General features: G+C 32.5%; 2 protein-coding genes across 2 annotated transcripts in view; one reads left to right on the top strand and one right to left on the bottom strand.

The window, feature by feature from the left end:
* LOC129798899 (coiled-coil domain-containing protein 174) overlaps nt 1-24,983 on the top strand; it is a 102,710-nt gene that overhangs the window by 16,580 nt on the left and 61,147 nt on the right. The gene's annotated exons all lie outside the window — the stretch shown is intronic.
* The window catches only part of LOC129798903 (uncharacterized), a 75,638-nt gene that overhangs the window by 7,260 nt on the left and 43,395 nt on the right, over nt 1-24,983 (bottom strand). The window lies entirely within an intron of this gene.

Below are 24,983 nucleotides of genomic sequence, written 5' to 3'. Positions count from 1 at the left end.
GTTTGTTTTGCTGAAATTGTACCACGAAACATGACTAAAAATTCTTACTCAACATGATGACAGATTAATTTAAATGACTGTTGTACTTTTAGCTGAGTTTGAATTGTTATGTAAAGTGTTCAGTGGAAATACTCTACATGTAGCAATATTGTAAGAATTTGTTTTATTAAAAATTTTTGGTGAATAGGGAAATGTGGGCATGGTTCGCACGGGTAGGTCTTCAAACTATATGATTTTTCACTTAATCATGAAAGAGATTTATGATTAGGGTAAATGCTCATTATTTGGGACAGCTTGTAATTTTGGACACATCGATGGTAAAGTCGGACACTGCAAATAAATTGATTAAAATTATGGAATTTTCTTCGGATACTTAATGAATAGTTTATTCTATCTAAATATTTATTCTTTTCAGGAGATATTAACACTATATTCCTTCAATTTTGAATATAATTTGAATTAAAAATGCTTTATTGAAAGTTCAGTGTGTGCAATTCATTAAGAGATATATAACAGAGCTTTATTTGCAATTTTTTTTAGCTACTTGTTTTTAACTACTTTTTTTTAGCTGTTTGTGATAAAAGTACAGACTTTTACGAACTTTTTAGTGGCTTATACGATTTACGACCATTTTGTAAGTCCCTAGTAGGCATTCACAAACATTTACAAACAATTTTACAATTTGTTTTCTGTGTATATTAAAAGCAAAGGAATAATTTTCTCTATGTACGGTATTATTTTATAATTTTTTAAAATCCTTCAGTGTGAGATCCCTATTATATTTTTTCAGTGTTTAAATAGCCTTTCGGGTTTCGGGTTGATAAACCAACAGTTGCAAGAATACACTAAGAAAGTTGACCCTCTATATCTGCGTCACTTTTAATTTTATAATGGGAAGAAATAATTCATATTTCGCTAGACGGTTTAATGTGTATGACACAGAGGAGATTCTAGGCGTATGTTTCTAAAAAATTCTGTCCAACCTCTCAACGTATCATATGAAAATTCATATTTTTCTGGTGAAAAAAAAGCCGCGGTAGTGAGAGACTTTTTTCTGGTCAGTTTGGGATGTTGAAAATATAACAGAAAGAGAGTCATTTATAATCTCTCGACATAAATTTTCAATTTTTTCACATCGTTTTCCACTATAACTAATGAGATTGTGTCACATTCAATTAGGGATATTCACCAGAAATAAATTTGAAAGAAGCAGGTGGATATTTTTTTGAAAGTGCAATAAATTGGAAAAAGACAAGAAGCAGCTGGGAAAAGTGAAAAATCCTTTAAGAATTATTCAACAAAAAAGTAATACTGTTATAAAAAATATACTTTGTCTCTGGAGTTTATATAGAAGTGAAATTCTCATCACAAAATAATTCAACTTGAGATCTTTTGAGGAGTTTTCACAGTAAAAGTGTTCAAAATTGAAAGGACCACAGTAAAAGAACAAAAATGTAACGTTTGAAGAGAGGAAATGAAAATGTGGAAAATGGAATTTCGATGAATCAATCATTTTTCATGAGTGACACAATCGCTGGTGTTGTCTCTCTGTATCATCAATGAATATTTTTGACCTATTTCATTGCTCGAAGTTTAGGAGGGAGCAATATGTAAAATCCTTCTATTTCGAGTTTTTCACGCCCCCTGAGCGTTTCAATCATGTCAGGATAGATATATTGTGTTTTCCCTCATTACTACAGGTTTTCGTTATAGAACAGTCTTTACTTCAGTTCTTGACCAAAAGATTGTTTTAGCCTGAGGAATTGCTACTAGTTAACATATTAAAGAAGAAGGAATTCCAAGACCTTTCCAACAGTACCAAATTAGCGCAAATCGCTTGAGAAATTCGCTCTCTGGAGCTTTTTGAAACTTCAAACTTGAAAAGCCAATATTACACTGAGAAAAAACGGGGGTGCGATTAACTTTTTTTCCTTATAACTTTAACACTTTTTAGGTGTAAAAATATATCAACATTTTTTAATGTTAATTTTACACCTTTTTAAGGGTAGAAATAACATGAAAAAGGTTATATGGATTATTGTCCGGATTATTGTCAAAAAACATGAAAAAGGGTAACTTTAACCCCTAATACACCTAAAAAGGGTAATATTTACACTGATTTTGGATCAATAGTGCAGGGTGAAATAAACATTTTCGGAATGTTATTTTAACTTTTTCGGATTTCTCTCACAGTGTACACTAAGAAAAAACCTAAAAAGTTAAAACAACTCTATGGCAGAGTTGAATTAACTCTACGAATATCGATGTAATTGTTACTGTTTTTCGTTGTAAATTTTAGTAAATAGAGTTGAAACAACTCTTCGTGCGAGTTGAATTAATTCGTCGGATATCAATGTAATTATTACTCTTTTTCGATGTAAAATTTCATCTCGACTGAAGTATATGCTTAAGTGTTTTCGTTTTAAGAATATACTTCAGTCAAGAAGATTTTCGTGTGACAAAGTTCATTATGGAACATCAACTAGAAATATGCCTAACAGTGTTTCATGAAGACATGTGCGTGCATCATACGTGATATTTCGCTCGGAATATAGGGAACTTGAGGTCAAGAAAATATTAATAAAGAAAATGATAAAATAAAAAAAAATATAAAACTGCAAAATCTATCCATTTTAGGATTTGAAAGAGTTATTTTAACTCTTAAAACGAGTTATTTTCAGTCTTAAAAAGAGTTATTTACACTCTTTTGTCATGTAAATTTTAAGAAAAGAAAGTTAAAACAACTTTTCCGAATATTACACCAAAATAGAAGTAAAATCAACTCTAAAATATAGTTAATCGAAAATCACAACGAAAAAGAGTCAGTTCAACATCGATTCGAGTAAGTTTTACTCGATTATTTTTCTGAGTGTAGGAACTGTTTCACTTTAATGGTATTTTGGTATATGGGGAAAATAAACCAGATAGTGGACGGAAAAATAAACCTTTCTTGATTTTTATTCTTTAATTCTTTACAATGTTTCGACGTTCAAGTAAAGTGCAGCAGGATATTTTCCCACCTGTACGTGATTTTTCCTCCTATTCGAAAAATTTATGAAGTGGACATTCATCCTTGAAACATCGATCGTGGAGAGTTAAAGAATAAAAATCAAAAGACATTGGTCTATTTTTCCGTCCACTATCTGCTAGATCCCATCAGACCGAAAATTCATTCGCGAAAAATAATGGTCCTCAGGATATTTTATGGAGGGTCGCCCGAAAATCCCAAGTTCCTATCTCTAAATGTTTGGTTTCTTGATCTGCTGACTTATGTTTCCTGATTTTGGTTCAGTTTTGATCATCCAATTGACAGTCTTCGGATTGGTAAGATCTAAACTTCAATGCGAAAAAAGGCCTAGGCTTCCAAGTTTGTCAGGAAATGTGAGATGTAGGACTAGCTTTCAGATTATATGTCCATGGATGAAATTCATTTAGTAACTTGGAAAAAAATCAACTTTTACGAAGCTGCAACATTACGAAGGTGCAAAACCTTCCCCTATTAATGGCCCTTAGCTCGACTTTTGGAGGCAGGGGGTCTCCGAAAGTCCCAAGTCTCTATCTCTGACCATTTGGCTTCTACAACTATTTTTCGCATGAAGCTAAGGGAAGTTTGGTCTAGCCTTAATTTAATTTAGGTCAACATTATTTTGTATATCTAAATTACATTAAGTTGAAGTCAAGGGTCAGTTTTCATATCGGAGAATCATTTCAATCAATCTTTATGTACACGCTGGAAAATATAAGAACTTCGAGCACTCCGCGAATTTCCCTTCTTCATTGTATTTTTTTTTAAAGAACCAAGCTGAAAATTTCCTTCCTTGTTTTTCATTATGACCCCCTCACATTTTCTCATTTTCCACCCTTCTGTTTTTCTGTGTTTGGATCTTGTGATTCATGGTTTCTCCTGTTTACGAGTTTCACATGCAAAAGTCGCCACAATTTACGTAACTTTCCCTCCCTTTTGCTGCCCAACAGTGGTTCAGAAAATTTTTTGGCTTATTTTTTTTTGTATTTCTGCAAATTTGCAAGAAATTGCTGAACTCTCCAAGGATAAAATGTAAAAAAAAAGTTTGTGCAAAAAGCTCTTTTCTGCAATATTTTCCCAAATTCATGCGCTGCAACTTTTGGGGGTACAGGATGTCTGATATTGGCAAATCTTTTGCTTCCGGAACACTGATTGCGAACCACTGATTCAGACGACAAAATAGCATTCTCAATGACTCTTTGGGAGTTTGGGAAAAATTCGTGGAGCTATCAAAATATGAGTGTGATAGTGTGAGGGAGCAAAAGAAGATAAGTTAATGTTGGCTGAGTGTGCAAAAATATCTTTCCATATAATATAGCATCAAAAAGGAGAATGGTTTTCTCAACTATTCCGCATAAAAGGGCGCCAAGATGAAGAAATTGAGGGAGAATATGGTGTGTGAAGTGGAAAAAGGGTTCTAATGTAATTTTTGCTAGTTTGATTTTCAAATTTTATCTCAAGTAGGGAAGAGATTCTTGCCAGGGATGGTTGTGCAATCAACAACTTTCTCATGAAAGTCTCCTTAATCGATATGGGTTGAGTAACTTGATAAAGTCATTTGGGAAGACTTCCTTACCATCAAAAGCCATCCACCTTATTCATGTTTTCTCACTTTTGGGTCGCCAAAACTATTTTACCACTGTATGGGGAATTGTCATGATGTTCATGAGAATATCATCTTCAAAACTAACAGATAGAATCGGCTTTTATCTGTCTACTGGCTTTACTCTTTCTCGTTCCTCAACAAGACGAAAAGAGCCAGAAGCATTTAACGTCGGCGCGTCTGTGATGCCTCTGGGAAGAAGTTCTCTGTATGGTTCTTGTGGGAGGAAAAGTTGGGATGACTGTTTTGGATGAGGAGAGCTGAGGCATATAAAAAAAAGTTGTTCAAAATAAATTCTTAATGGAATGAAGACGCCATAAGAAACCACTATCGTGTCGTCTCATGTACACCGAAAAGTCTAATGATGTTGGGGAGTTTTGGTAAGTCAGATTGTGAAAATTTTCTCCATTTTTGGCGGAAAAGTGACTTGAGATATATGGGATGCAATAAACTCTCTTTAGTTGGATATTTCCTCAATTTTCTCTTACTTCACTGTGTAATGTACCATGTAAATTTTCCCTGCATAAATGCACAAATGTTTTGTATGTTTTTTTTTCTTGTTCTGCAAAAAGTTCTACTTGTATGCAACCCACAAAAGAGGATTTTTTTGTAGCATCTCTGTGCGTGAACTGAATGAATGAAACAAGAGTGAATTTAATTTGGCATGGAGTGACTCTTTTTTTGCATGATTTTATTCCCCAGTTATCCAGGAGAAGAATAAAATACAGAAATATAATATGAGAGAAACGAGGGATGAATTTCTGTGATATGATGCATTAGTTCAACTTCATTTCCCCATGCACCGTGATTTGTGGTGGATTTATGTGCATGAAAAAGGGCTAAAAACTCAACTTTACATTTTCCGATTGCAATTTGGCTACCATGGAGAGAGGGGATGGTACAAATAAACAGATCCATTATTCATGTTTCAATTCAATTTATAGTGCTTTTACAATTCAATTTGTATATGGTATATAGGAGTAGTTTTCACCCAGGAAAAGCAATTTAATGTTTTGCAGTTTGTTTTTTAGTGAAATTACTTAGTGAAGACGTATTTTCAAAATATTCCAAATCAACCAGTTTAAATTGAAAAACGATGGGCTAACCGGGCTTTGCGAAATGCTCGAACATGTGGTTTCAATGAAATGTTCTGCAAATTGATTTCGTATTACCTTTTTGGATGAGTAATTTGGCAGTCCTATGCTCATGGAGTCAATCATTTTCTAACGTATCGAGTATTTTGCAAAATTTCTTCTTCCATTCCGAAATTTTTTTATGTTATTTTGTTTGATGACTAAGGATTTCGGATGATGAACTATTAATCGGTTCATTTATGATTCATAATACTTCAGAAAAAAGTGAAATACGTCCAGGGTACAGAGGTATTTCAAATGAAACTAGTGTTTGTTATTTTGGTCTATTAAATTCAAAATTTGATATACTATGATAGAACATAGAAATATTCTTAATTTTGTGCTTTCGAAGAATATAAAACAAATTGCTAAAAATGTAATAAAAATTGAGAATTGCTGCATTAACATAGGGGGAACTGGGGCAGTAGTAAACTGGGGTAGTTGTAAACACTGTGATTTTTTCATTAATTTTAAGACTCCAGAGGATAAAACCCATAAGCATTCATAGATACCATGGGGATGTATGCACACATATGAATTGGTCAATAAAATCCTAGTACTTTAAAAATAAAAAACATTTTTCTCGAAAAAGTTAATATTTCGATTATTTTGGTCATTTGGATTTCCACCTAGAAATTGAGAACTGTGTAAAATAATCGAAATGTAGCAATACCAGTTCTTTCCTACAACCTTTAGGGTTATATTAATGTAGTTACTAAAGATATTGAGATTCTCAATTTTTTAAAAGAATTAACAATTGGACAGAAAACAGCATTTGGGGTAGATGTAAACAGGCAATTTTCCTGTAATTGTAGATGTCGTGAGTGTAGAATAAATGGCAATTTTTTTTTGTTTTCATGCGAAATTTCTAATTAATTGACTACGAAAAAATTGGTGGCTCTTTGTTCAATAAAAAGTTACATGATGTCCAAATATAGGGAAAATCCATTGAAAAATGTCTTTGATTTGGATGCTTTTAGTTTTTTTTGCTATTTTAATTATTCTTTGTTAAAAGTGTAGTGATTTTTTGAAAATATACAGTCTTTATATATCTCTGAAGTAATTAAAATAATTGAAAGTGGTGCAAAGTTAATTTGAAGGGTGGAAAAAAGGGTGTTTACATCCTCCCCAGAAAGTGTTTACTTCTACCCCAGGTATTTTGTGAAAAGAGAAAAATGCATAGTGACACAAATTTTATTTTTATGGAAAACTCAAAAGTTTTCCAGCATCCGCATTACCCTCGATGTATTGCCTATACCCAAGGGTAAAACATGAGATAAGAAAAATTTTCCAAAAAACCACTGTGTGCTTGGAAAATCGCCTCAAATACGCATCTAACGAAAATGGTTACATGTGCCCCAGTCTCCCCTAAAGTTCTCTAGATGTTCAATTCGTAAGATAAAGCAATGTATTTTTAAATTAAGCAATTCGCAATGTTTATATTTTCTGGATCGTTTTTAATGTTAAATGATCAACTACCAATTCGTAGACCTTCACAAAAATTGATAAAAATGGTTTGGAAATAATATTATATAAGGTAAGTGTGCCAAATTCTGGCCAGCTTGCAATTTCGGCCACCTTTTTTGTTCCTCGAATTTCCATGAACTTTTAGATTTTACGTACTCTAGAGATTATACAATGCAAAAGAATAACAAAAAATGTAGCTTCGACAAACGAGATGACGTGAAAAAGATATTGGATGAATTCCCGAAGGGCAAGGAACTATGTATGAGAAGAAGGTGGCCGAAATAGGGCACCAAAGCTATGTCTATATTTTTATTCATTTTAAAATGTATTAAGAATGATTTTAGAGTTAATAAAGACGGTAAACTCTTTACAAGGTTCCAAGCAACACTATTTCAGAAGAAAGAATAAAAAAATAATTTGTATTTAAATAAAATATTACATTTCAAACTTGAGACTTTGACGCTTGCATGCAACTATGCCAAAATTTGGCACACTTACCCTAATTGAATTTCGCATAAAAATTAAATATGAGCTTATAACTGTTTGAAACATTGTTCACACTTATCACAAATTTCTACACCTTTCCTACGGCGCCAGATTTGTTCAAATCGATTGAGAAATAGAGTTTCTAAAGCCTTTTTAAATTTCGACCTTGAAAAAACCGTTATTAGAAATGATATAACCGATTTAACGGTACTTATCGTTTATGCCTTACCGTTCTCAGCACATTTTTCCTGAAAACGCTGCCTAATTTAGCTAACTGTACTCGCTAGGTTGATGAAATGTCCTCTTAACTAACTTTCAAAAGATATCCAAATTATACCCCTGTAGAAAGGTGTACCACTTTCTTAGCACTTCTGGTAATATTTTGAATAATAAAATAAATAAATAAAATAAAACATAAAAAATAGTGCTTTGGGTGGACCGATGGACCTATTTTAGTGTAATGCATAAGTAAATTTTTGATATCACTCAAAGTAAGTTTATTTAAAATTTTTTCAGAGGCTTAACTCTTTTACATGTGGGTGGTGTGGGGTCAATTGGGTACAAAACTTCAAATAAAACTGTAGGAGTTGATTTGAGAAAGTGTCGTAGAATGAAATTTGGAAAGACAGACGCTTAACCCTTTAAGGACGAGATGGTCAAAAATTGAGGGTCAGAAAAAATAATTTTTTTCTGAATTTTTAGAGCTAGACATAACGTTAGATGGCCGCAGGAAAAATTTTAGTTTTAGGTCAGCGGTGACCCAATTGTCCTTAAAGGGTTATCAACCCGTTTTACTGTATGTCCTCGTGTGCTAAAACACCGCCTTTCAGCCTGAACTTACAATGGTTACAATGTGTTCGACTTTCAGCGCTGTCCGACTTAGTAGATCATCCTAAGTATTCCAAATTACTAGAGATCAAATTGATACATAAATCATAAAGGCATTTCAAAATCAAAAATAATATATTTAAAATGATTAATTCCTAGTTTTATGTGATGGTACCTCTTAAAGGGTGCATGATCTAAGTACTTATTGATGAAGTGTATTTAAGAGGTCAAATACCGATTCGAAGAAAAATATGGCATTAAAAAGATTTTTTTTAGTCAAGTAGTCTTAAATTTTTTTTAATTATTCATTTAAAAAGATCCAATCCATATGAAAGAATTATACAGTAATGATTTATAAATTAATCCTCTTTTCAAAAGAATAAATTTGGTTTTAGTACGTGACTAATGTCCTTTTATTGGGTTAACGGCTTTCCAGTTGACCTCTGCCTTTCATAATTCAATCCTGTGTGGAGTTCAAATAGGGAATACGTAAGAGAGAAATAAACCTTGGGGAATGTACTCCAAAGGAGTCCAGCAAAAACGACGTTACTGACGTGGAATTTTCTAATTGCATTGTGAATTTTTTTTATAGCACTTCTTCCCCATGGAGTTTTCTCTGTCCATTTTTCTGTGGCATGCAATCGATCTAAAAACCTTCTGCGTCCCTAGATTCTCAAGTGTATTGGCCTAGAAAGTCATTCGCCCAGAGAGCGAGTGTGTTTTCAGAATGCAAAGAATGCAATTTTCCAAACATCCCTCTTTTCTATTCTTGTCGGGTTTTTCTAGGATCTTTCCCACTGATTTTTATGGTATGTCTTGCAATTAGTACACCAAAGTGCCTTTCTTGAGTTGAGAATGCGTTTGTGTGTTTTTGCACCATTTAGAGTCACATTCTGTCACATTATTAGTTGGTTTTCCATTGCGAAATTAACAAAATTTATGAAATTCTTGACTGCCAGAGCATAATAATACATATTGTATACAGAGTAATGCTATTCATGTTTAAGAATGAAAAGGTCCGTGCTGGTGCATTTAAAATTATCTAAATGTGTAAATAAGTTTCAAGAAGAAATTGCGTGAAATTACTTTTGCATAAAATATTTCATATTGGTGTTTGTATAATTGTGTTTTCTTTTCAAATCACAGATTGTGTAATCATTTAACTCAATCAATCAAGCTAATCTTCACATTTTGTTCCTTGCAGTGCTCTTCACATTGTTCCTTAAAGTAATTTTTATTTGGCCCATTTGGGATCTTGACTTTTCGGGATTTTGACCCATTTATTCGGGATTTCGACTCATTTGGGATTTTGACTTTTCGGAATTGTATCTATTGGGGATTTTACTCCATTCAGGATTTTGTCTATTCGGAATATTGGCGTTCGGTATTTTGGCTTTCGAGATTTGGCTATTCGGGATTTTGGTTTTTTGGGATTTTAACATATTCAGGATTATGACCCGTTTGAGATTTTGGCTTTTCGGTATTTTGGTGTTTAGGATTTTGGCTTTCGATGTTTGGCTTTTGGGGTTTTGGCTCAAAAGGAACTATGTAGAATTAGTTAACTTGAATCGAGGTTATAGTCGCTTGGCAAATGCATTTCAATAATTAAAACTGCCCCACTGTGATCATGACCATTCATTTTTTTTATTTGAAAATTTTTCAAACTGTATTTGAATTATAACGTCTTAAAGATTTTTTTAACGTTTCCTGGATGCCAATTAGAATTAAAAGAGAGAACCGTATCGGCGTTATCACACTTGCACATTAAAATTTTAATGTGATTCACAATAATTGTCTCTTGTGAGCGTCCAAATATGTTATTTGTGTCTTTGAGTCACTTAATATTTGGGGTTTTTCTATTTATTGATAAAGAAGTGGACTTGGACTGCAAAAATAAGTTTAAATTTACCTAAAGCATAAATATTTTTCACATTAAAAAATTAAAGAGAAAATCGCATTAATTTTTCGCATTAATGCTATAAATCAATTTATATCAAATTTTGCGGGCCAAGTCTACCTTTTTATCAACAAATAGATCAAATTTTGAATATAAAATGATTCAAAGACACAAATTACACATTTGGACTCTCACCAGCGACAATTAATGTGAATCATATTAAAATTTTAATGTGTAAGTGTGATAACACAGTATGACTCATGCGTTGGATTTGTTTAATCTAAAAATTTTTCGTTTAAATAACGGCTTAGAGCCCAAATAATAAGAGATATCGACTTCCATTCTTAAAACCTTTCTTAACTTATTTGACTTTAAACCTTTTTTGATTTTAATTATCTTTTATCTTTAAAGTCCTAAAGTTGTGAACAACAATTTAATAGCTATTTTTACAATTTTGGCGCCGAAATATTTTAACGAATTTGGCATACAAACCGAATTTTCAGTTAAAGAATCACAACTTCTATAAGTTAAGCCATGTTAAGCATAAACTCATGAATAACGATCTTTCATTATACTTGGGGGTGAGTATTAAATAATTAATTAGGTATATTGGGTACTTCGTGAGATTTAGGTAAATGTCAATTTAAGTGGCATTTAATGTAAATGCATACGAAAATGGCATGGTAGAAGTTGGTGGATTTATAATTGGAAATGTTAGTGGTAAAACTTGGTGAAAATTTGTATGTGTTTCTCTGACTCCAAATTCTCTCTGTATCTCTGCTGTTTATATTATTTTGTAGACATGTCTAAACACTAATTCTGAATTACATTCGTTTGCGATGCATTATGTTTTGGGGCATGTTTATAAAATGGCGCTCCTCTTGGTGCACATTTCAAAACTGTGTTACTTTCCCAAATGATTTTGATTGAGTTTGAATGCAGTTGAGAAATGAAACCGAGGGTGGTACAAAGATTTTCACTGTGTGTCAGTGTTTATTTAATTAGGTATGTAATCTAATTTTAATCGTACTCTCGTTTTTCTTTTCTTTTTTAACTTTGACTGGTGGGGAGAAGAAAATGTGGAAAAGACCGAAACGTGTAAGCATGATTTTCTGTCTCGATTAACATGGCTAATGACCTTTTTTTTCCTTTAATGTTGTCTCTTTTGTTGCACCTTTTTTTGGTCACGAAAAAATGTTATCTAAAAAAAAATGTGTTCATTGTAATAAGTGTCTGGAATTTGCTGGGGTGAGTTAGTGAAAAATAGTTAAAGTAGTTGTCTATTGAGAGAATAGCATCTGGTGGGTAATTTTTATCTTTCACTTTAACACTAAATTAAATAATGCAGGTGCTTTTAATGTTTCACTGCACATTGTGTTTTGATACTTTTGAAATTCTGGTGAAATCCTTATTATCTCGAGCAACTTCTCTTTAAACGACTTTACATTATTTACTTTAAAAGTAGCTTTAAAAATGCAGAATGGTTCTAAGAGAATTTTTGTGGAAAAATTCTCATAATAAATTTATCAATAAGATGTTTAATTTTTTTGTTATTTTTACTTGTCAAAATGATTCTTTCAGTATCAAAAAATCATTGTAAAACAGGTATTATTTTTTTTATTACACAGTGATCGCAAGTAGCCCGGCTAACACATTAATTTCTTATTAAGTACTTAATAAAGTTCTTAACTCAATGACTTAATTTTAAGGAGTTGTAGAACATACAACACCTTAAAAAATATATGAAAATGAGACAAACGTAAGCGCTTTGTGGTGAGTAGTGAAACTAATATGTCATGACTCAGCATTAAGACTAAGTACTTAATTAAGGTCTTTGCTAAGGTCCTTAATTAAGTAGTTTGTATTAAGGACACGAAAAGTATTTTAACGAAGTACTTAATTAAGTACTTTCAACTAAGCGCTTTTCAAGGAATTACCCTAATGCATATAAAACATTTATTTTTAATTCTTTATATTGTTTATTTCTGAAATAAAAGTCAAAATTACATTTTTGCTTAATTGGCCTAATTGGCAAGATGAACATGTTTCTATCGCAGCTTTGTTATATTGTCCGGCACAACACTTTTTCCCCAGTTTATTGCTGTATTGCTGGATGGAACTCTTATTGTCCTCAAATTTCTCCTGAGAAATGTTTAAGATGCATCTGGAACAAAAAATCAAAGGAACGATCAAATAAAAAATTAATAATATTCAAAACTTTTGAAAAAGTAGACTCCCGAAACGTGAGTTTATGGGACTCCGTGAAGTTATGCACTTCTGGCTCTCGGATTACGCGAGTGGGACTGGAGAGAGGATTCGTCAAAATTTGGTAATTTTGTGGGTAATTTACACTCCCGGATCACGCACTGAAGAGAGGATTTAACAAAAAATGGGTCAGTTATTGGAAATTTAAGCTTCCGTATTGCAAGTTGAAAGCATAAAAGGAAAAATTTAATAGATTTTGGGATACTTGTGGACTTAATAACATTTCAGGATTACAACTACTAGGGGAAAGTACTCTCCCTTCGAACGTTCATGCCTTCGAATATTGTGAATTTCTTTTGGTTTTTCTAAAAACTTACACATTTCTATCAAATATTAGTTAGCTTATTATCAATTACGAGTCTCCTCCAAAAATAGAGGGCTTAGTAATTCGTTTTTATGCTTTTATAAGAAAAAAATTGAAAATGGACTCAAAGCTTCATTTTAATATTGAATTTTACATGTGTTTCTTCCTATTTGATATGATTTTTGGAAAAACGTGACTAGTGTGAATGATAAAGGGTTAATTAAGGTTGATTATCGTCAACATAGTTTTTCTTGAGAAGGTTACCATTTTTGTGGGTGGTGGATAACTTGCAAAACCACCCATATCTTGCCTTCGAATTTAAGAATTTCATGCCTTCGAATGCTTATCTAGCAACATTACCGCCATTTAATATGTCATATGTTATTGCACAACCTCACATTCTTGTATGTTTTGCTTCACATTGTGCTCGAAAAATCCTCAAGGATTCTAGTAAGTAAAGAAAATAAATTCACCGTCGCTGCGTGAGGAAAATAGCAAATTTTGTAGCTTTATTTTCATTTCACCCCAATCGGAATGCTGATAGTGTAATGGGTTGTCTTTTTGAGAGTCTGGAAATGATGGTCCGATGAAGATGTTTAAAAGTCTTCAAATCGGTACGTGGCTAGAGTTATTTCACTGCTCACCATGGTGATCTTGCAGGATCACAAAAAGGCAAGACATTTGATTGATATCATTTAAGAAACAATTTCCAAAATTTTGTTTTTATTTGTTTCCGGAAACAAAATAACCTCAGTTTATTGACTTCAAAATGGCATGAAGTATCACCCTTCTCTTTTTATAGTCGTATTTTAGGGTTGTCATATCGATAATATGGCTTTTCCAACAATTTATTCCTATTGGAATAGCAGTATTTCAGAAAAATTGGAAAAGATTATTTTTGTTAGCGTTTTTCTCTGTAGTAATAGTTTCAGTGAGTGTATTAGACCTCAGGCTAATCAATAATAGATTGTTTAGTGTTTCGACAGAAATATTTTCCGAGAAAATTCTAGATTCAAAGGCATGTACCGTCACATTCGAAGGCAAAAATTATACCATACTTTGGACCAAATCGACGTAGTATTTTTATTTACCTCATAAAAAGAAACTAAGGAATTTTGAATGGTAAATGAGATAAGCATGGGATCTCAATTAACTAGAGATTTTTTTGGTGTAATAAAAATTGGGATTCATTTTCGATTTTCCCAGAAAAAAATTCATCAAGTTTGAACTTTATTGTGGTCCAACCTAGAGTACTTTCCCCTAGTAGTAGGAATAGAACTAAGGTATAGGGACTACGGGGAGAACCTTGAGTTATATGTACTTACCACATGAAAATGCAAAGAAGGATGTTAAGTTAATTAATTTCACGGAAATTCACTATTTATAAATTTGCGACTAAAAGAAGGAAAACTTTATAGATACTTTGTGCTTACTAACATTTTGTGGTTATATTTTCTGAAATGTCATTTTTCTCATCTCTTTCTAACCAATGGTTAACATGTATCTATCGCATTCTCTATTCCAGTTTCCACTTTATTCCACCAGATGCCGCTACTTTCGCTCAAAAAAATCCTTAATTAATTACTTAATAAGTACTTATTAAGAACTTAATTTATGAACTTGGCTTAAGTTACACTATGCAACACGGTTTTGTTAACGGAGATCTCACATGGTACGATTGATAGAGTCAAGTCCCCTGATTAAGAATCTGGTCTTGGTTTTGCTTCTATACGTAACAATTTTTTTTTATTAATACTTTTATATTTTTTCTGCTTTGCCTTACATTATCCGTATCTCAGGTTCTAGTGAACGGAACTTGAAAAGTGTGGGTGCGTTGGAAAGCTCATTAGTCGAGCTTCAATTTTGAAAATTACAAAAAACCTTGTAAAACTACTCCTTCGGGGTGTAAAATTGAAGTTTCTCTAAAAATTACCAAAAAAATGGTCCTAAAGTGAGGTTTTAAAAATTTGTATAAAATAAACTAAACAAAATATTAAAAATCCAATGATACCAGGTGATAGGCCACACTTAGGACTACAATTTTGTTCATCTGAGACATCGCGCTGTGATCACTCTAAATGCCTCATTTGTTGGTTTTTGTCATTTTCCAAAAATATGAAGTAGCTATTTTAGAGCAAATTTCTTAAAAATTTCTGAGAAAACATCTCTTAAAACTTGTGTGAAACATACATAACTGTTGAGATTCTTCTTTAATTCGATCGATGGACCATCAACATGATTTTCTTTAACATCCCTAATCAACATTGAGCCACGTGAAGAAATCCCTAAACTTCTTTTGGAATGCTTTTTTATGATTGGTAGAAAACGCATCAGCAAACATTTCGTAAATGCATTTCAATGACTTTAGATCATACTTTCATTTAAAATTAACCTCTACTAGAAATAGTATTAGATGGATGGATGGCAATAAATAAAAACAAAAATTGAATATACTTAAAGGAAAATTGAGAGCTTTTTAATGAGGGTTGATTGGAAATGTAAATGAAAATCATGTTGATAGTCCCCCGATTAATTTAAAGAAGAATCTCCACATTTATGTATGTTTCACACAAGTTTTAAAAGATGTTTTCTCAGAAATCTTTAGGAAATTTGCTTTAAAATATGTACTTCATATTTTTGGAAAATGACAAAAATCAACAAATGAGGCATTTAAAGTGATCGGAGCGTGATGTCTCAGATGAACAAAATTGTAGTTCTGAGTGTGGCCTATCACCTGGTATCATTGGATTTTTAATATTTTGTTTAGTTTATTTTATACAAATTTTTAAAACCTCACTTTAGGACCATTTTTTTGGTAATTTTTAGAGAAACTTCAATTTTACACCCCGAAGGAGTGGTTTTACAAGGTTTTTTGTAATTTTCAAAATTGAAGCTCGACTAATGAGCTTTCCAACGCACCCACACTTTTCAAGTTCCGTTCACTAGAACCTGAGATATAACGGATAATGTAAGGCAAAGCAGAAAAAATATAAAAGTATTAATAAAAAAAAATTGTTACGTATAGGAGCAAAACCAAGACCAGATTCTTAATCAGGGGACTTGACTCTATCAAACGTACCATGTGAGATCTCCGTTAACAAAAAAAGTTGTGAATTTGTTGCATAGTGTTATTATTTAAGAGCATCGACAATGCCTTTAATTATAGCATTGTGCTAGTAACAGCTTACCTTGTGTTAGCCGAGAGGTTAAAGAAAAACTTTAGATATTTAGTGGATTTCCGAAGATCGGTGTGATATCTCTTACTGTTTAGCCTCTAGGTGTGTATAAAAGTTACAATAAACTCAGGCCACTCAAGCTGATCCTCGAGAATATTTAGTCCATAAAATCTGGCGGTAAAGGATCTGGTAAAGGAAATAAATGCAAAAAAACTTGTGATCCCTGATCCCAAACTCTTAGTGTAAGATATAATTTGGGTGTTCCTTTATCGCCAACTTTTACGGTATTCACGAGGATCATTCTGAGTCAATTTGAGCTTTTACAATTAAACATATGTTGAATATTTTTAAAAAATCTCAATTTCTTAATATCATGTTACTACTTGACCAATTTAAGGGGTAAAATAGAGTTAATTTAGCCATTGAAAATTCGAGAGGTTATACATAATTGCTCTCTCTCTCTCTCTTATGACCTCTACACACTACTATTTATGTCCATATTTGACAGTTTTCCCCGTTTTCCCTACAAGTGTAGGATATTTGCTCCAATATGTACGTAAGTTTCCCTAAGGCCATTAGAGATCGAGCATGAAATATTGAATTAGTGTGATTGACTTTCATCTCTTCCAGATTTCTCTCCCGTTGATAATGGACCATATAATATCATATTATTTGTTATGCAAAAGAAGTGGACTCATCTTCATCGTCTAACCGGATTATCGAGATTTTATCGTCTTCACAAATGTGACATTCAATTAATTTTTTCTCTTTTGATTAGCATTTTATAATGGTTATTAACACGATCTTACGTCTCTTCCTGACCCTTTTAATGCATCTTTTTTTCATTTTGAAACTGATGATGGGTATTTTTTTTTTACTAAAAGTCCATATATTTTTATACTTGAAGTCTCAATTTGAAAGATGCTGCATGTTAGAAAAAGCATAATGTCACTTTTTATACAGGTTTCAGCAAACTCTTCACGTGAATGTTATAAAGTAATTAAACTTATATTAGAGACTACATTAATAGATTTTTTTTATCGATATATTCAATTTTCACGCAACTTTAATGAAGAGTGTGTTGCCATTATGAAATATCAATTTGGTATGTTTGGATTTTGCTCATTCACACTTCTCAGCAATAATACCCTGAGATCCAAATGGTGTTATTATATATTGAGATGCTGAATCTGCATGGGAAATATTTATTGAATATGGGTTTCCTATTGACAGCGACATGATTCACATACAAGATCGAATTCATCTACAAGATTGAATCTAAAAACACCATCGTAAATGTCATGTTTCTTGTATGATCTTATGTTGCAACTTGATCATATATATGCTTCTTTTGTAATCAAGCTCTTGTTCAGGTTGAAAATTAATACTTTTTTATTGGTGTTAAGGGACTATCTCTTCGCCCACTTTAGATATTCTCTCTTTTGTTTGTAAATCATGAAGAATTATTAAAAGAAAACATGTTTCTATGAGATGAGTAGCAGAAAAGGCGACGCAAGACTTGACGACACCGTGTCAATTGGTGAAACAGTTTGAAATCACTTTTTATTAATTACAGTCTTCATTTATGCCTATTGATGATTGTCGCGACACGATCTTCACGCTGATTGATGACTTAACTGATGTATGTTGTGAAATTGTAGCAATTAAGATGTCTTTTCTATTTGCCGGTGGATGAACCTTTCGCCATTTAATTGCAAATGCACACTGATGAAAATTGATAAGTAGAAATGGTAGAATTGAAACAGAGTTGCTGCAATGTGGCAGAAAATTAATAGTTTTCAATGGGTGTTCCTCAAGGATTCGGAGTTGATATCTTAAAAGTTTGTATAAGCGGTGTGAAGCAGAGTAATCACGAACAAATTGGAGGGTGACGCAATTTCTAGCATGTATATTTTTTAAGGAATATTTTTTTAGATGATCGATTTATGTCTAAAAATTGTGTAAGAATTGTATTGAACTCAAAAAAGACATAGGGTGCAAGGGGGTAAATTGGAATCGGACCTTTCACCATGGAATTTTCATCGATCGACCATGTTTTCCAATGAAAAACACAATAATGTGACTGTTGTTTATTCGTTTCGTTTAACATTTATGTCATATTTCTGGCTAATTTTAGTTAAATTATAAGTGCTAATCTTTATTGTTAACGGTAAGGTAAAGTACCCTTACTCGACCGGGTTCCTCTATTCGACCGGTGGGTCAATTTTTGAATATTTGATGGTGAATTTCATCAATTTCTATGAATTTGTCACTGATTCGTATTATTTAAAGAATAATTGACCTATTAATGTTAGATCATACACAAAATATTATAGCAAATATAATTAAATTGAATAAATAAATCTACCGGTCGAATAGAGGAACCGGTCGAATAAAGGGTACTTTACCTTACGTAAAGTTTTCAAATGAAATAATTACCTATTTCGTGAACAAAAAGGGTTTTTCTGAAGTGTCTGCAAATGCTTCAATAGGAAACCCCGGAAATATAATTTTTTTGGAGAGATTTTCTTATTGTTTGGGATGGGAAAGAAGATAAGACCAGGGTGTGAATTCTGAGATGCGTGAGTTACTCACGTGAGAAATTCACGGCTCTGAGATCACCTTTAGTTAGAGTTTTGTAAAGCTTTCGTAAAAAGTATACTGCGAATTCTTAGGTTCATTAAGCGTTTCACACGACACTTAGCATGAAAACTTAACAAAACTCTTACAAAAGACGATCCAAAAGTCATGAGTTTCTCACGTGAAAAACTCACGCCTCTCAGAATTCATACCCAGGAATAAGAACAAATCGTGCACTCAAGAGCAACTCAATAAGGTTTTGGAAGCCTTTCGTCGCGGTTTCATTTACACTGTTTGTCTCCATTTAGAAACTTTCCCTTGTCTCCATTTGGATTAATTTGTTTTCAATTGAAGCATTTCATGCTTGCGTATTTTTCTTGTATTTAAGAAGTTTTCAAATTATATCTAAAGAATTTTCACTAAACAGTAACATTCTAGAAGAGTCAAGGAGCAAATTTATGTAATTCTCTTCAGAAAAAAATATGAACTTAATGTGTTGAATCTTCTGTCAAAGTTAGAGCGTCTGGAAATGATTAGGAATTAGGACATTTACCCTATTTCTTTAAAGTTCAGTTTACATGTATCTAAACGAAATTGTTTTGAAAAATGTTGCATTGCGTGAAATTGGCTTAGGGTGGAATAACCGGCTATCGCCATGTTTAGGAAAAAATTAAATTCATTTAATCATAACTTTTGTATCCTTGTTACAAGATAAGTCAAATTTGACACAAAGTTACTTAGATGTATTGGCTCTAGATACGAGAAAACAATAATCCTAGAGTATAAAGCTGGACTACTTAAAAAACTGATTTTTATTAATAATGCAAAAATAACCATTTCGTCGCCACTTTTTACCACTTTTCGCCAGTTTTGTAAAATTTGTAACCACTTCTCGCCACCCACTTGAAAAGAACCACACTCGGTTATTTAAGGCAATGCTATGAAAAAAATACATTCACCATTTCTCTTTCCTTGTGATCACTTTATTATTACTCTCTTTAAATGATTTTTCTTCACTTTTATTTGAGAAATCAAATTATGGGGCTTTTGCAGAAAGTAAACAATGCAGATTTGACAACTGAGAATGTACGAAGTGAAGTTAGCGTCGCCTATTGAAAAGATATGGCGACAGGTGGTAAAATCAATTCCAGAATATTACCACTTCTCGCCATGCCTCATTTTTATACAAAAATAATATAAAATGAAATATTAATTGACTAAATACAAATTTTATGTATTCCACAAGTGCAATTAAATATTCAATAGACAAATTATTTACCCAAATAGGTATTTTTGGCCTGATGAAAATTTGACGACACTTAGTACATTTGGTAAGAGATGTTGGATTCGATGCACTTGCTTAAAATATTGCTCTAAAAAGTGATCAAAATCGTGAATCCAAAACGAATAATTATTATTTTTCGATTCTATGCGTAGAAGCAGAAACCATACAAAAAAATTGCAACTCATTTATTTCATAAATTGCGAAAAATAGCGATTTCAATGTAAGTGGCGAGAAGTGGGGCACTGGCGAGAACTGGTGATTCCACCCTATCGTCCCTATCTTTATAAAATTCACAGTATTTTTTACCACTAATTTCTGTAAGTAGGTATAATATCTTTTATTGTTACTTTACAACCAGAAAAAAATCATTGAAATTAATATTCATTATATTTTCGAAAGTTTTTTTTTTAAATTTTATTCCGGTATTTTCAATTTTTAATTTATCTTATTTTGCAACTCTGCTACTAAATGGGTGACGAGGCGAGATAAATTGATTTGTCAATTGAGCATTTATTGTTCTGCTTCAACACCATTTCTAGCTGCAACTTCAAGAGGGACGAGGGACTGACCCCAAGATGTGATGGCAGAATGATCGATAGCAAAATTGTGACCTCGTGATCTTTCTGCCAATGAATTAAAGTTGTTTACCTTCTTTTAATAATAGAGTATTTTTGCCGCTCATTCCTCAAAGACATTAATTCATGAGACTATATTCAAACTTGAGTTTTGTTAACATACGCATATTTTTACCATTTCCTACAAGCCCTTAATTGATGATTTTGGTATAATATAGGGAAGAGCTGATATGTTTTAGACATTGCAATCTTTTAATGCTTGAACTAAAGCTGTCTACACATATGAGCATTTTTTAAAAAAATTCTTTAAAAAAATTTTTAAAAAATAAGAATGGGTCGGTTTTTTTTACAAAATTGCTTACATACTAGGCAAATTTCTGTAAAAAATCCACTTTTTTACAAAAATTTTCACTAGTGTAGAGCCGATTCTTTTTAAAAACCTTTTTAGGGTTATTTTTTAAAGAATTTTTTTAAAAAATGCTCATAGTGTGTAGACAGCCTAAGAGAGAGAACAGTTATATAATCCACTTTTTTTAACTTGTGACACGGGTAGAAGTCCCGTTTTTTAGACGACCTCTCCACATTATCTAGGACAATCTTTCTTCCTTTTCCCCCCACTTTCCTCCTTCTCTTTCAAAAACATTCGTTTTGGTCTTAATTTCGAAGTCGGTTTCTAGATTTTTTTTTCATTTTCGAATATATTTTGGAGTTATGTAAGTGAATATTTCGTCCTTAGACACCTATGTTCTAAAAACATTTCGATATAGAATTTTCGAAAGTTTAACCACTTTGAAGGGCCTATTTTTCAATTGATTTATTTAAATTTGGATTTTTGCGAGAGATCCTAAAATTTCCAACCGGGATACATCGAACTTAATTGGTAATTAATCGATAAAACACCCGTAATTAAAGGGAATATGGGAAAAATCGGTGCAGTCATAATCTCGAAAGCCAAAATCTGGAAAGCCAAAATCGCGAACGCCAAAATCCTGAAAGCCAAAATCCCGAATTTTCAAAATCCTGAAAGGGATGAAATTATATGGTGGAAAATGTTTAGAATAATTTCCCAAGACACAGAAGATTTCCCTTTGCCTCCAGCAAGCGCGGGTACATTCGTGGGAGTAGCTGTGATTGGATTATTTATATAATCCTAAGAAAAAATGCAAAAAATCACCTGTTCAGAAAATATAGCAGTCAAGCCATATGGGTAAACTTGGGCCATCATTATTCTTACTCTAGAGCTACTTCACAGAGAAAAAAAAAGAGGCTGCGATTTACTTTTTTTTCGTCATAACTTTAACATTTTTTGGGTATAAAAAAAATATAAATATAATATAAATTGGGTATAAATAAAACATTTTTAAATGTTAATTCTACACCTTTTAAGGGTCAAATCAACACGAAAGAAGGGTAACTTTAACCCCCAATACACCTAAAAAGGGTAATATTTACACCGTTTTCGGATCAATAATGCAGGGTAAAATTAACATTTCCGGAATGTTATTTTAACTTTTTCGGATTTCTCTCAGTGTTCAAACGAACTTTGAAGAAGTCTCATTTAAATCTCACATTTTCTTAAAAGAAAACCGCTACATAGAAAATTGTTAATTGAAATATCTCCTTAGTTAAATTTTGTGATTTAAATAATATTTCCTATATGGCTGAACAATTTGGTTTTTCAAATTTCCTCGCTCTCCTCTATATAGCGAAAATATTTGTGACTTTTTTGGGAGAAGAAAGAGCTAATTTATCTAACTTTTTATATAAGTAGTAGATTTTGGGTACATACATTAATTTTTTTTTTTTTTTTATACTTGGGCACTATAAAAAAGGTAGTTTGGAACTGTTGGAAAGTTGCACAATGAAGAGGTATATAAATAGTGGAAGGAATTATTAATTAATCATTTGTACAGATTGTGGTTATATTTTCCTGACTCAAAATACATTTTGGGCTTTTCCAGCATTTTTCGTGATTTTTTTGGCCAATTTCACGCCTCTTGGCCTGGGCATTTTTGTTAACATTTTCCATCTCTGGATCGAATGCCAAAATTGTAATTTCATGCTTTTTAACTTTTATTGCCCCTTTTCACCTCTTTTTGGTCTCTCCTTTTTTTTACACAACAACAATGCACTTTTGCGTTTTACCCCACATTTTCCCTATTAGTTTTATTTATTGTTCCATTTATTGTGTGTTCACATATGCTGAAGTAGATGCCCATAGAGAAATTGCATGGTATTTTCATTAAGTGAAACACACTGAAGTATACAGCATGGAAATAGTGCAAGTTTGTATTTAAGTTTTCTGGTAAAAGGGATGTTATGAGGAAATTTGCTCGAATAATATGAGATGGTTAAATTTTACTTCCTTTTTTTTTTTTACTTTAAAGTGTTTCCAGGGTTTCCACTTTCTATTCATGCACACTATGCAAATGTGCGGAAAATGTATCTTTCACCTATTTCACCTGAAGAGAGAGATGAAGTGAAGCACATTTTCTTATATATTCTTGGCTTAATAACACAGAGGAGTTCGCACATTGTGTCTTATCAACAAAATACAATATTCTCTTGGTAGATTCCATGTCGCAATGTTGTCTAGAGCGAAAGAAAGAAAAAGAATTTACACAATGTGTGATCTCCATGTGCTGCGAAAGCCGAGTAATATACAAAATAGCCCATAAAACCATTATTTTCTTGTATATATTTCGTATATATATATGTAATGGAAAGAGGGATGGAAAATGAGGTCTTTGGCGGTATGTTCTGAGCCCAAAAGAAGAGCTTTTGCATCGTAAATTGCATATAATGTGATATTCTATTGCTACGCTTTGGGGTGGAGCAAAATTCTCAACTTGCTTTCCTTGTTGAAAACGACGGTGAGTCTCAAAATGGGGCGAAAGATGAAAGAATAAGGAGTTTTGCATTAAACATTTCTGAGAATAATTCACTTGTTTCTCTTCAATGCTCATCAAATAAACAAAACACATTGTTCATTCCCAATGTTGGTATTCTAAGTTATAAATATTATTTATATACGATATTTCGTGATATAGTGGAAAAAATTTAGAAAGGTTTTTACATTTTATTGCGTAGTAGTTTAAGTGATTTAAACCGTTGGTTTTGTCCTAATATTTTTTTTGCACAGTAGACAAAACGTAAAAAATCGTAAAACAATATTTAAAATTTGAGATTGTTATTTGAAGTTTTTCGTATGACTAACGTTCATCGATAAACGCTCCGCATGTTTCCAGAAAGTAATGTTCCGAAATGTGATTTCACTCCCGTCTAAACCCTTTTCAACGCATCGACATTTGTATTTTTTTAATCCTTGGCTTAGATTGCAAAATATCCGAAAAGGAGGAGTCGAGCTAATTGTATCTTGTGCCCAGGATTTGTGATACCATGCCGAATTTTGTTCAAACGTCCAGTCCCTCTCACTGAAATGTTTGCGTACATATGCAGTAGGGTAAGATGGGGTAATTTGGAATCATGTCTAATTTGGAACTTTAAGATTTTCTAACAGTTTTTGATGGCTAATGGAAAAAAACAACGAAGAAGTACTCTTGTAAAGTTTTGTTCTTCTTTGTGGTTTTCTTTTTCTCTTTGACCATTTGAAACAGTGAGATAATCTCAAAATTCTAAAATAGACATGATTCCGATATACCCTATCTTAACCTAGGGTAGCTTAAAGAGAAAAGAATCTTGGCACTCATTTCAGGATGTTCTATATAATGAGACTAGTAAGTTTGTCTTCGACGATCATATCGACGATGGTGCCATTCCATACTATGCTATCTCAAAGTGACAACTTTTCAGGAGACCCATTTGAAGTTGGCGATTTCCTATGCTGCCCGTGTAATTTTTTTTCCACAAAAATGAATATCTCATTACCCGAATGCCGAATGACCATCAAATTTTCACCAGTTCTAGATCTCGGTAACAGGAACAACATATTTTTCGGAGTAATATTAATTCTAAGTTGACTTGGAATAGTATGCAATGGAGCCGTCGATATGATACGACGCTGGTTGTTTAGAGGTAGCTCAACGACTCTCTTTGTAGTGTAAAACCAGAAAACTGTTCTGTCTCTACCTAGGTCTCAATGACCCCCTGGTTATTGAGACCTCTAAACAGCATCCGATCATGATCGTTGAAAAAAACTTTCTGGTCTCATCATGTAGAACATCGTGAGATTAGTGCCAAAAGATTCTTTTTTCTCTTTGAGCCACCTAAATACAGGTCAATCGATGATCCTGAATCCTCAGTGTATGACAGTTTAAGATAAATCTTTACTGTCAAATTTTACAGGCTAGATATTTTCTGAGATCCGCCTGAGTGTATGTTGAGGCTCTTACAGATAGG

Source organism: Phlebotomus papatasi, chromosome 1 (assembly GCF_024763615.1).
Source record: "Phlebotomus papatasi isolate M1 chromosome 1, Ppap_2.1, whole genome shotgun sequence".
Lineage (NCBI taxonomy): Eukaryota > Metazoa > Arthropoda > Insecta > Diptera > Psychodidae > Phlebotomus > Phlebotomus papatasi.
This window is presented reverse-complemented; position numbering and strand designations above follow the sequence as displayed.